The 13,546-nt window shown below is 38.1% G+C and overlaps 1 protein-coding gene across 1 annotated transcript in view; it reads left to right on the top strand.

The window, feature by feature from the left end:
- Positions 1–13,546, top strand: part of MACROD2 (MACRO domain containing 2) — a 2,254,506-nt gene that overhangs the window by 297,279 nt on the left and 1,943,681 nt on the right. The gene's annotated exons all lie outside the window — the stretch shown is intronic.

Below are 13,546 nucleotides of genomic sequence, written 5' to 3'. Positions count from 1 at the left end.
AATCCCAGTGCTATTTTCCAGCTTTGTGAGTGTTCCATATTTCCTTTCCTTCTATCTGGCCAAGCTAAAGCATCTTCCTGATCAGTTTCGGCTACTGGTGCATTTTGGAGAGTTCACATTTCAGTGAAGAAACTCTTGAGTTTCCCTGTAAATAACGTTGTAATGTTTTCGTGATGGAACCTGGGCAAGGCCATATCCTAGAGTAAAGGCTAGGTTCCTATTTTGACTTTATGTGTTACTCCGCCCTGCTCTAGCACTCTCTCTCATGCCAATTCCTGAATCATGTTTTACCCACTTGTTGCCATGTATCAGTCCTCAGCTCCTCTCCCTGTGATGCCCTGACAAGCTACTTTAACCTTTATTCGCTTGCATTCCTAGTTAGAGGTGATAGCACTCAGTGGAGAAATTCTTTCTTCCTTATTCCTTTGATTCTTTTATCCACTCAAGCAGTCATTCATTCTCTTATCCAATAAACATATCATACATTTCAGCATAATCTTTAAGTCACCGTCCTTGTTTCTGTAGTGGAAATGAAGTTTTATTTAATCTTTACCTTCAAAACAAGGCACTAAAGAAGAAACAATCACAATACACAGCGTGCATGCATGCACGTGCTAAGTCACTTCAGCCGTGTCCGACTCTTTGCGACCCTATGGACTGTAGCCCACCAGCCTCCTCTGCCCATCGAAACAAACCACTATGTGTGACATGGTGCCACTGAAGTTCATTTTGGTTATTTCCCCCAGTAGACTTTCTCCCATAAAAAGGATTACATTTAGTGTGGTGATCAGGATGGAGACATTGTGGAAAGTGGGCAGTGAAGTGGACATCAAGAGGTGGATGGGTAAGGTTTTCATAAAAAGATAGTGCAGAATGTGTTCCTGGTAGAAGGAACCAAGTTAGAAAATGAAAGACTGAGAAACAATAGCTTGAGTTTGGAAGACTTCAGATCAACACAAGTTCAGCAAGTTTTGAGGAATAACAAGGAAGCAATTTAATTTTACTGAAGATATGTGAGTATCACTAGATCCAGAAGTCTACCCTGACTTCTTCTGTAGTATAACCCTTAAATGCCTGTTCTGATTTCCCTTTGGACATTGATATGTTAGTGTCAGTCTCCGTCTGGGTCCCTATTCTGATGCATTAAAAAATTGTTCACAATATATCAATGATTTTTTACAAAAATTTGTTGTATGCCACCAATTACACTTTTTAATGGATTGGTTGTAAAAAATGGTGGAAAATGTAAATTATTATACTAGAAATCATCAAAAATTAATATATTAAAATGAATGTATTGTTTGAAACTCCATAATAGGCACAGAAGTCCACATTCTCTCTATTGCGGGTACACCATAAATGGACACACCATTTCTCCTGAGGAAAACAAATACTAAAAAAGAAAAAAACCCATAATAAGTTACCTTGTGATGTTCACTTTTGGGTTAGTAAGTGTCATCAGTTGACACATAGTTCATATATTAGGAAGATTTTTTATTTGAGCCATGAGCATACCCCTTTAGTGCAAAGCAAAAGACAAAACAAATAAAACTAAATGTAGACTAAAAACAAACAACAAAACACCTTGAGAACTTTTCTCTTTCTTTCTATCCTTCTATCAATCTCATATTTTATAGGCAGGTGATACCAGGCTTGGTTACAGATGACATTATTGGCCTATCATTGGTAGGATATGTGACTTGGAGTGGAGATTATTTCTGTTGACACCACTAACAATTGTACTTTCTCATTCTTCCTCCTTCCCCACAAGAACCAGTGATATTTACTGATGAGGTTTCGTGGTCCCTACAGTCCTGTGTCACAGTATGTATCTTTTTGTACAATGCTGACTCCACAATGGGAAGGATCTTTGGGATGTGACCTTGTTATTATCCTGAAACTGATGTCAGAATAGGGACAGATCCTGCAACAGAATAAGAGAAAAACAGTTCTTTAGAAATGGAATTTTCTACACAGGAACAATGTTAAAATATTTTCCGTGTATATTTACTAGCATTTGGGAGTTAATACACCTTGTTTGTAAAACATGAGTAAACCACATAGGGAAAAAACCCTTAGTGATTCCAAGAATTTAAAAATCACTGTCAATACCATGGTAGTTAAAATTTATGTAATCATTCTGATATCTTCTTTCAGTTAATGCCACCTATTTGTGGGATGAATCTCTTCTATTTTTAGCATTTCTGTGCTTTAGTTTTTCATTATTTTCAGGTATTCTTTACTACTTATAAAATTTGCTGTTTTACATGATTTTTTTCTATTAAATAAAAGCTACAGAATTTTTTGTGTGGTATCTATTCCTGTATTCATTCTAAGATTCTTGGTTTGATACAAGCCAAAAACCAAGATCCATTATTGGAATGTCTCCTGTTCCAAGTTTTTATTACTAATTCATTATTTTTTTATTGTTTATTTTTAATCATCTTTTGAATTATTGACTGTTTTATGGTGTCTCATAGTAGCAGTTCTATTTTTTATATACTTATTAGGGTAGATTTCACTTTTCTGCCTCACTCCATTTCAAATAATGGCTTAGCTTTGAAATCTTTACTTGATTGAGGGGATATTAATTTGCTTTAACATATTGCCATTTAAAATATCTCAGGTTTTGTATGGTCTTGTAAAAACTTTATCTTGAAATTCTCTAAAAGGTGCTTTATTTTTTTCCTCTTTTTAAAACATTTTAAAAAATTCCTCCTGGTATTCATGTCACATACCGTGATATTAAGCAGATGCTCTGATTGACTGTGCTAGATAATATTAAAAATGCATAAATTCAGGTTTCAAGGCAATTGATAACTTTAACTCCCACATTATTCTTCCAGTATTTGACTCCTACTCCATGACATTTTTACCTTAGGCTTCTAGCAGCTGTTTCACTACTTACCTTCTAGCTAATTGTTTTTCTCCTCATCCTGACTCCACAGAGGTGATGGATCTATTTTTCCTAGACTTGCCTGAAAGTCTTAACTGAACCCCTAGAGTACTATGTCCTATCTTATTCTTTTCAATTCTTCCCCAATGAGGCATGACCAAGAGATTGTTGTATCCTTGAGAGGCAGGTTCTTGGAATGGAGTGGCAGATGGATATACAAGAATCACCAGTGCGGTGCTAATGGAAATTCAGCTCCAGTTAGATTTTAAAGTTGGTTGCTCCCAAAAAGTCTAGAAGTAATATGAATAGAACTGTTTGCCCTGCTGGGATTTTATTCCTTGCTGCTAAACTCCTAGTCAAGGTGATAATGATATTGGAGGATTCAGGTTTAGGAGATGATAATGATTACAGTGCTGCTGCTGCTGATGATGACAGCTAACATTTGTTGAATGCTTATTGTGTATCAGGGATGAGTTAGGCCTTTTATGCAGCCCTGTGAGCATCTGTCAGCTGCCTTCATTGTCAGTGTATTTTCTATTACTGCATAACCAATTACCATAAATTAGTGGCTTAATACACATTTATTATCTTAGTTTCTGTGCCTGCGTATTCCAGGTATAGCTTAGCTGAGGCTTCTGCTTATAGTCTCACAAGACTACAATAAGGGTTTCACTCAAGCCTGCATTCTCATCTAGAGACTCAACCAGGAAAGGATCGATTTCCTCACTCTTGTGTTTTTCCTACTGAGAGCTTTTTTTCTTGCTGGCTGTTGGTCAGAGGCTACCCTCAGCTCTGAGAAGTTACCCTCAGGTCCTTGCCATGTGGACTGACATGGCCACCACTTTCTCACAGCTGTCCCTGGGAGAGAGAAAAACTCCTGCAAGATAAATGCTCAGTCTTACGTAATGTAATCCTGTGTGTTAGTCATCTGTATCCCGTCATCTTTTCCATACCATATTGCTTAGAAGCAAGTCACAGATCTTGCCCAAACTTGAGAGGAGAGCTTTTCACATGGATGTGAACATAAGGTGGCAGGAGTCCTGGGAGCCACCTAGAAGCCTGTGCATTACTAGCAGGAATTGCTATTTATCCCCCAACGTCTATTCTTTCTTTTTCTCCCATAAGGAATAGAAATCTTCATTGTTAAATGGATATGTGATCATCTGGAATAAAGATTTTATTCCCTAGATTACCTTGTAGTTAGGCATGGCCATGTGACTAAATAAGGCAGAGCAGCAAGATAAAAGACTTTGGAACTCTGAGGATTTTGTGAAGGCACCTGTCAGCCTTTAAAGATTCTCTACTCCTGACGTTTTTAATGTGAGAGGAAAATATGCTTTTATTTTGTTTAAACCATTGTTATTTTTGGCTGTCCCTTGCAGCTGAACTTAATCTTAACTGATGTTCTTTTCTATCATCCTCTTTTCTCTAACAGCTCTTCATTCCCATTTTGTGGTCTATACTTTTTTTTTTCCCCCAAGGAATTTGAAATCACCCTAGGTCCAAGTTCAGCTAATCAGCACATTCTGTCTCCTGCTTAAAGGGCTAGGACTGTGACCTATGCCACTCTAATCAGAGTGAATCTGAAATATTTTACTGAGAAATTATGGCAATACCTGAATGTAACAGTAATTCTTAAGGAGGAACAGACTTTGCCTGACTATTGAGGCTCTTGCTTGACAGAGATGACTCCTGGGGCATATAAACAAACTGAACTTCTTCATTATAAAGGCTGATATTTAGGAGATGGTCTAGAGGAAGCATTCACACCAGTCCTGAGGTTAGAAATGACACAGAAAGAAGGATTCTGAGAGAGCTGCTCTGACTCCCAGATTGCAGCTGGGTTAGTCATGACTGACTCAAGCAGAATTCGGGGGATTCCTATTCAGTACAGATCTCAGAGACACATGTGTGAGTGGCGAGAGTTGATACCCCTGTGCCTGTGGGTTGATGCAGATACCACAGGATGTTGGGATGTTAAAGTGATTCATTCTTGGTAAACTGTGTATCAGTCTCTATGCCTATAGTCTTCATTTTGGGAAACAGTGGTATTGAATTTTTTACTAGATTTTTAGAACTATCAAAGTAACTATTGCTCACTGTAATAGGATGAACTATACAAGGGTGTTTCCTGCATTTAAAACAGATTCTTCCTCTCTCAGGGAGTCTTCTGCCTTCAGTCTCTCTTTCACTTAATTCGTTTTAGCATTACATTGAACAAATGTCCATTTTAAAAAAATGATCTGATTCAATAGTTTTTATATTCTTTATTTCAGTGTTTACAGGGCTTTAAAATATTTTTGGCCTAAACAAAGAATAGTTTATTAAATCCAGAGCAAACTAAAATTGCCAAACATTTTGGAGACAGAATGAAAGTAAGGATTCATTAGTCTTTTCCTAGTAGGAACCCAACAGATAGCTTAGGGGATGAAAGGCTTTAAATAAGTGAATAAGAAAGTGCTAATCATGTACTTAATCTATTTTTACTTAGGCAGTTACCACCACAACTGTATATGTAGAAAAAAGGAAGGCAAAGATTTGGAATAGGCAAGGCAAAGATCTCAGAAGTTTCTAAAAAGGAAGCCAGGCCTTGAACTAGACAGAGGAGGACAGAGAATTGAGGCTGTCCTGAGAATCCTTGGCATGAAACAGAAACTGTCCCCAGACCTGGATGAACCTGCCTTCATTCCATCTCAGATCGATTGGGACAGAATTCCAGGAGTGAGGCCTGAGTATCTGTATTTTTAACAAGATCTTTAGAGAATTCTTTCTAGAAACTGGCGTTTATGTAGGAATTTCTGAAAAGCCGGAAATGTGCCTTATTATTATCATAGCTGCTGGAAAGTTAATTTGAGAACACACTTCTTCACTGAAGGACTTTGAAAAAGTCATAGGTCGTATTCATAGTTCATTGGTATATTATTTATAGTCATTAAAATCATGTATTTGTACATGAGTTGCTATTCTCTTAATTCTTTCTAAAAATGTTAAGTCATTAATTTGTACAAGTTTTATCAAAAAAGAAAGAAGTTAGAGTCCACAGAAATAACCTTTCTGCACTCTTTCATTCATTGGTTCATTTCTTTGAAGAACATTGGTTAAGACTGGAGACAAGAAATTTAGAGCAAAATATTCATCTGGTCCTAGAGAATTTTAGGGAGATGATATGAATTAAATACAAATAAATATATAATGCATGCAAAATGTTGCAGGGGAGGGAGTGATTACTTTTAGCCTTGGAAATTTGTGAATCTTTTGTGGAGCATTTTGAGCCTGAAATTTGTCCTTAATATGTAGGTGAGTTATGGACATAAGGTAAAAAAAGATGTTCCGCACAGATGATCCAATATGAGTAAAAGCACCTAGGTTTTCATTTTCAAATAAAACTAGAAAATGTACCTTTTAAAAAGTGTGTATATGCAAAGAATAAAATATTAGCTTAAGGAAAAAAGTAAGAAAAAATATATTTATACAGATATATACGCACATATATACACACATATATATTTTTGAAATGTGATTCTGCTTGATTCTGATAGAATGACCATTAAATACACATATTTGAAAACAAATATGAGGCTTCTAAATGGAGAAAGGCTTGCCCTTTTTTTGCATCCACTGCAGTACATGGTGAATGAGTCATGTGACTTTGCAAAATTGATAAGTGTTACAGATTTACCATAAAAAAGGGGGAAACATAGGATCATATAAGTAAAATCAAACTGTTGAAAATCCTGGAGGGCAGAAGGTAAGTAGCATGGTTGAGCTGCTGCCTGTACCCCCACACCCATCCACACCCTGTCAACTTGCCACGCGTAAGTAATGAATAAATACTGCATTGTTTCTGTAGCAAGATCAGATGCCATTTTAACACCCTGAATAAAATCTGTCAGACTTTGGAGGTGTACTTTTAATGCTTGTCTAAGCATTATTTCATTTATTTTCTGCTTACCTATTATCTTACCTGTCTTAGGTTAGGTTCCTAGAACCTGACCCTGAGTTGAGAAATTTTGTGCAAGTGGTTTATTGAAACAGTACTTCTGAGAAAATCCTGTAAGAAAGCGAGGGAAGTAGGATAGCACAGGGGGAGGCTTGATTGAGACGTAGTTTTTCCCAAAGTCTAGTTGTAATCGAAGCCTGCTGGATCTCTGGAGCAGGAGTAGCATCTTGAAGGCAGAGGGACTCACACATTGTGTTCCTCTCTTTCTTTATTCAGTCAGTGTCTAAAGCTCTCCTTGGAGGGATGGCTTAACTTCCCAGAGAGGCAGCTCCCAGAGGCTGGGGACATTTCTCACTACAAGAGTGCTTTTGTCAGCAGCCAGTACCTGCAGCAAATAGAAGAAAGGTACACTGCAGATGAAGGGCAGTGATTTCTAACTGGGGACAGTTCTGTCCCTGAGAGATGAGAGATGTTTGGCTATGTTTGGAGCGGTTTTGACTGTCACAGCTCAGATAGAGAGGTAGTAGTGGTGTTGCTCCTGGCATCTAGTGGACAGAGGTCAGTGATGCTCCTAAGCATCCTACAATGCGCAGGACAGCTCTTCTACGACAGAAAGTTATCCAGTCCAAAATGTCAGCAGTACCAGATTTGAGAAACCCTGGGCAAAGGGAATCTGAACAAAGCACCAAGGATGTCTACTACACCCTCGTTTCCATGTGTGCTATTCTGTGTAGACTGCAATAGCAGGAAACAGTCTTCCTTGCACCATATCAAGTAAAACAAAAAACTTCATCCATCCATCCATTCATTTATTTATTCATGCATGCATTAATTCAATAGGTTGATTCATCAAGTAACTATTGAGCTCCTATTATGAACCAGGTACTAGACCAGGCAGTGAAGATGTAGGGATAAGTATAACCGGGCATCTGCTGTCAGGAAGTTCAGAAGACAGGAAGTGGGAGTTATTACAATCTAGTGACTTTGTCATATGTAAAAGAGAGAATACACACTTACACAGATTGAATGCACTAACCAACACGTAAATATTTCAATCATTTGGCAAATTCATATTATTATTAATTATCTACTGTGTAATAGGCATTATTCTATTAATAGGTGCTGGAGATAATAGCAGTGAATAATAAGCAAAAAATATTCTGCCATCAATGTGTATAATCCAGTGGGAAGAATAGCTCATAAACAGTCAAATGAATATAAATAAAATTTTAGATAGAGCCAAGTGTTCTGAAGAACACAGAAGAAAAAAACGTGGAATGGAACGTAGTGGTAGGATTTGTGGGCACCATATTTCAGTAGAGGTGAACAGAGGGCACTGCTTTGAGGAGAAGATTGTTCAGATGAGACCTTAATGAGAGGGAGTCTGCCATGTCAAGTTCTGAGGGATGAGGAAGGCCTGTTTCAGAAAGAGGAAGGTACTTGGTCTCATTGAGGAACAGAAAGATCAATATAGCTGCATCCTGAGGCATAAAAGGGTTTAAGTAAGGGATGAGTTCAGAGAGGAGAGGGGCTAGATGATGCAGGGTCCTCTAGACCCCTAAAAGAGTTTGGATTTTAATCTAATTACAATGGAAATCCATTGGAGGTTTTTAAAAGCAGAATGGTGGCATGATGTGAATTTTATTTTGAGATGATCATTTTAGCAGATATCTGATGGTCCAGCAAGGAGTTTCCTGCAGTGATTCAGTAGAGGATAATGATCACCAAGAATGACATCGTGTGTTCGCCTGCAGTGCCTCCCAAATTGTCTTTCTCTGTTATCTTATACCCTTACTTTATTGGATAAAACATCTACCACTGAATACTGTGGAGATATTGAAATATATTTAATATGTCACTTTTCCTAACACCGCCAGCGTATTTCTGAAGAGGTGAATGCATATCAGGTTTGAGCTTTAAAGAGCAGTGAAGCATTCATTTTGCTGTCCCAAAGGTGGACACATTTTTCGAAAGAGGCAACTTTTCAGATTAGTTATTTAAGACATTAGCTACCTAAAATTTATTTGGAATAGCTTCCCAACCAAATCAAATCACTTTGAACTTTCTAAAATATATATAATTCTTTACTTTGAATGATGAAGCAACTCGGGATGAATAATCAGTCGTTGAATAATTAGTCATTTATTTCTTGTGTGTCTGTGTGTGTAGCTCAGTGACATGAGGACTGAATTTCTCTTAGAATAAAATAAAAAAGGCTGCTAGATGAATAGTTTCTAGAATGATTATCGAGAACAGCTTGCAGCCCAGGATTTATAGCTTGATTACAGTCTTCTCACAGACCTTTGGTGAAAAGCAGTCATCAGTGTAGTCTTGCCTTGAGTTTGAATGACACTATTTGTTTATTCTGGTGTTCACTGAGAGACGCATGTAATAAAATCAATTCTTATATGTGTTAGTAGCTAATAAAGTTTTTGACACATTAATAGGAATCTTGACAAAAGCCCAGGGGAGCTGGAATATTTTATGAAGATATTTTATAGACAAGTAGGTTTTTAAAATTAGCTAACATATCATATACATATGAAATATATGATTTAAATATATATTATGTAAAATATATTTTATATGTATATAAACTATAGAGGATGTCCAAATTATTCCACTAATAAAAAGTAGACATTCTTTTGGTAGAATCTCCCATTTTGAGACATATTATTAAGGGGTTTCCCTGGTGGCTCAGATGGTAAAAAATCTGCCTGCAATGCAGGAGACACGGTTGGGAGATCCCCTGGAGAAAGGAATGGCTACCCACTCCAGTATTCTTGCCTGAAGAATTCCATGAACAGAGGAGCCTGTTGTCTCAAGTAGACTACAGTCCATGGGGTTGCAAGGAGTTGGACATGACTGAGCGACTAACAACAACAACTACAACATTCTTTCAGTAGAATCTTCCCTTTTGAGACATATTTTCAAGGCATATGAATTATAAATTTGGCTAAAGATAGAGCTCTTTGCAGTTGATTATTTAAATGACATGAGTGTTCAGCAGGATTTGTAATTGCTCTAAATGTCTTATTTATAAATGAAAATGAGTAAGCAAGTTTCCTTTTTTTTTTTTTTTTTTACTACAACCCTGGCAATATTATTACTGTCTCACCTAATTATAAGCCCAGTAGTAACTGTTTCTGAGCCATAGTTACTTTGTGGTGCTGAGCTTTATTTAAATGCATGGTATGACAGCACTGCTTTTGGTCAGAGAAATAGAGGTTGTGCTAATTTATGTCCATGTCACATTGCAGCAGTTTGGCTAGTTGTTATTCTATTTAGCTTCATAAACTCCTGGCATCTTTGTGAGTTGCTGGTACCATTTGACTGTATTTGTGTGACTGCCTTTATGATCTAAGTGACTTCCATTTTGTTTCCCAATTTACAAATAGGGCAAGTACCATGGCACTAATTTTTAAAATAAAAACCTGAAGGAGCACAGCAGATAAAAATAAACATTGAAAACCCTTTTTTTTTTTTTCATAAGTGGTCAAGAGGCAATTTAAGATTTGTATGTCAGTTTCTGCCTTTCCAAGTCAGGTGGCATCAGGTGTGCTTTAACATGGTCGTAATTGTCCTGTGGTTATCCAGATGTAGTTTGGCAGAGCTGTAACTGGAATGGACTTTTTGAATATATGTTTCCTTCTCCCGCTGACATGCTTCTGGAGGATAAAATTTTTATCATAGATGTTGCTGTCTCCTAGATCATTAGTTCCCAGTACTCAGGAATTGTAAAAAACTCATTAGGGTATTGGACTCTGGTGCCAGGTCAAATAGTATTTTGAGGTACTATTCTTGATCTTTCAGTTGCCTAGACTGATCATACCTTTACAACAATAGAATAGTTTCCTAATCCATCCTGATTCAACCTGATGGAGTCATCTATCTATATGGAAACCTAGCTAAATGGATGTGGAAACAGACATGGATTTTCTTACCTGTAGCTGGAGCCCTGATCATCCGTCTGACTCATAGTTACAGTGACGCGCTTTCTACAACTGTTTTGCGACCTTGCCTGTAGACTGTGATTCAAGAGTTTGAGCAAATTCTCATATTTATATGCATGTTGTAAATAATACCTAGGGTGCAACCACCTTGGTAAAACTTGGATCATCTACTAAAGTAGAAGTGATGCATATCTAGAGGCTCAGCAGTGCTATTCCCAGATGAATACCAGTCATATTTATGAATGCTGCTGTGCACTTAGGGACATGTGCAAGAAGTTCTTAGCTGCATTATTCACAATAGCACAACCCCCCCCCCCCAACCAACTCATATGTCCATCAGCAGTAAAATGGATTATGTTTTGGTAGATTTGTATAATGTAATGGTATACAGTGGTAAGGATGAAATTACATGCATACATAACATAGATGAATCACACAAATATAATGTTTGCTTGAAAGGAGCCAGACATAAAAGAATGCATAGTTGGTGATTTCATTTATGTAAAGTTCAAATACAGGCAAAACTGAACCAAAGTATGAAGAGATGTAAACTTAGATAAACTGTTAAGCAAAGCAAGAAAATGATAACCATAAAAGTAAGGATAGGAATAGCTCTTAGGCAAGGGTTGTGATTACAAAGAGGCCAGTGCAGAACATCCAGGAGTGCTGAGAGTGCTCTTGATCTGGGTGGTTGTGTAAATGTATTCACTTCCCGATGATCCATTAAGCTGCCCAGTTATGGTTTATGCACAAAAAATGTGATTTATATTTTTCAAATTAAAATAAGCCAGAGTATAACTGCTTAACCCTGGGACTGTCTAAAAATTTTTGGAAAATACCTTGTAGAGTATATGGACAATGTCATTTGCAGAAACTTCTGAACAGAAAGCTCTGATACTTTGGCCACTTGATGTGAAGAGCCGACTCACTAGAAAAGACCCTGATGCTGGGAAAGATTGAAGGCAGGAGGAGAGCCTGGCATTTTGTTAACTAACTTTGTTTCAGTATATACAGAGAAATGTTGATTGGGATTCTCATATTTTCAGTCCTACATTTCATTTTTCATCTGCATTAGACCCCCCAGTGGACATGGAAAATTCTTAAAGAGATGGGAATACCAGACCACCTGACCTGCCTCTTGAGAAATCTGTATGCAGGTCAGGAAGCAACATTTAGAACTGGACATGGAACAACAGACGGGTTCCAAGTAGGAGAAGAAGTACATCAAGGCTGTATATTGTCACCCTGCTTATTTAACTTATATGCAGAGTACATCATGAGAAACACAGGGCTGGATGAAGCACAAGCTGGAATCAAGATTGCCGGGAGAAATATCAATAACCTCAGATATGCAGTTGACACCACCCTGAACTAAAGAGCCTCTTGATGAAAGTGAAAGAGGAGAGTGAAAAAGTAGGCTTAAAGCTCAACATTCAGAAAACTTAGATCATGACATCTGGTCCCATCACTTCATGGCAAATAGATGGGGAAACAGTGTCAGACTTTATTTTTCTGGGCTCCAAAATCACTGCAGATGGTGATTGCAGCCATGAAATTAAAAGACGCTTGCTCCTTGGAAGGAAAGTTATGACCAACCTAGACAGCATACTAAAAAGCAGAGACATTACTTTGCCAACAAAGGTCCATCTAGTCAAGGCTATGGTTTTTCCAGTGGTCATGTGTGGATGTGAGAGTTGGACTATAAAGAAAGCTGAGAGCCAAAGAATTGATGCTTTTGAACTGTGGTGTTGGAGAAGACTCTTGAGAGTCCCTTAGACTGCAAGGAGATCCAACTAGTCCATCCTAAAGGAGATCAGTCCTGGGTGTGCATTGGAAGGACTGATGTTGAAGCTGAAACTCAATACTTTGGCCACCGGATGCAAAGAATTGACTCGTTTGAAAAGACCCTGATGTTTGGAAAGACTGAGGGCAGGAGGAGGAGGGGATGACAGAAGATGAGATGGTTGGATGGCATCACCAACTCAATGGACATGAGTTTAGGTAGACTCCGGGAGTTGGTGATGGACAGGCAGGCCTGGAGTGCTGCGGTTCATGGGGTCGCAAAGAGTCGTACATGACGGAGCAAATGAACTGAACTAAAAAGCCTCTTGATGAAAGTGAAAGTGGAGAGTGAAAAAGTTGGCTTAAAGCTCAACATTCAGAACACAAAGATCATGGCATCTGGTCCCATCACTTCATGGGAAATAGATGGGGAAACAGTGGAAACAGTGTCAGACTTTATTTTGGGGGGCTCCAAAATCACTACAGATGGTGATTGTAGCCATGAAATTAAAAGATGCTTACTCCTTGGAAGGAGAGTTATGACCAACCTAGATAGCATATTCAAAGGCAGAGACATTACTTTGCCAACAAAGGTCCATCTCGTCAAGGCTATGGTTTTTCCAGTGGTCATGTGTGGATGTGAGAGTTGGACTGTGAAGAAAGCTGAGGGCAGAAGAATTGATGCTTTTGAACTGTGGTGTTGGAGAAGACTCTTGAGAGTCCCTTAGACTGCAAGGAGATCCAACTAGTCCATCCTAAAGGAGATCAGTCCTGGGTGTGCATTGGAAGGACTGATGTTGAAGCTGAAACTCAATACTTTGGCCACCAGATGCAAAGAATTGACTCATTTGAAAAGACCCTGATGTTTGGAAAGACTGAGGGCAGGAGGAGGAGGGGATGACAGAAGATGAGATGGTTGGATGGCATCACCAACTCAATGGACATGAGTTTAGGTAGACTCCGGGAGTTGGTGAT

This window comes from Bison bison, unplaced genomic scaffold (assembly GCF_000754665.1).
Source record: "Bison bison bison isolate TAMUID 2011002044 unplaced genomic scaffold, Bison_UMD1.0 scf7180017864196, whole genome shotgun sequence".
In the NCBI taxonomy this organism is placed as follows: domain Eukaryota; kingdom Metazoa; phylum Chordata; class Mammalia; order Artiodactyla; family Bovidae; genus Bison; species Bison bison.
This window is presented reverse-complemented; position numbering and strand designations above follow the sequence as displayed.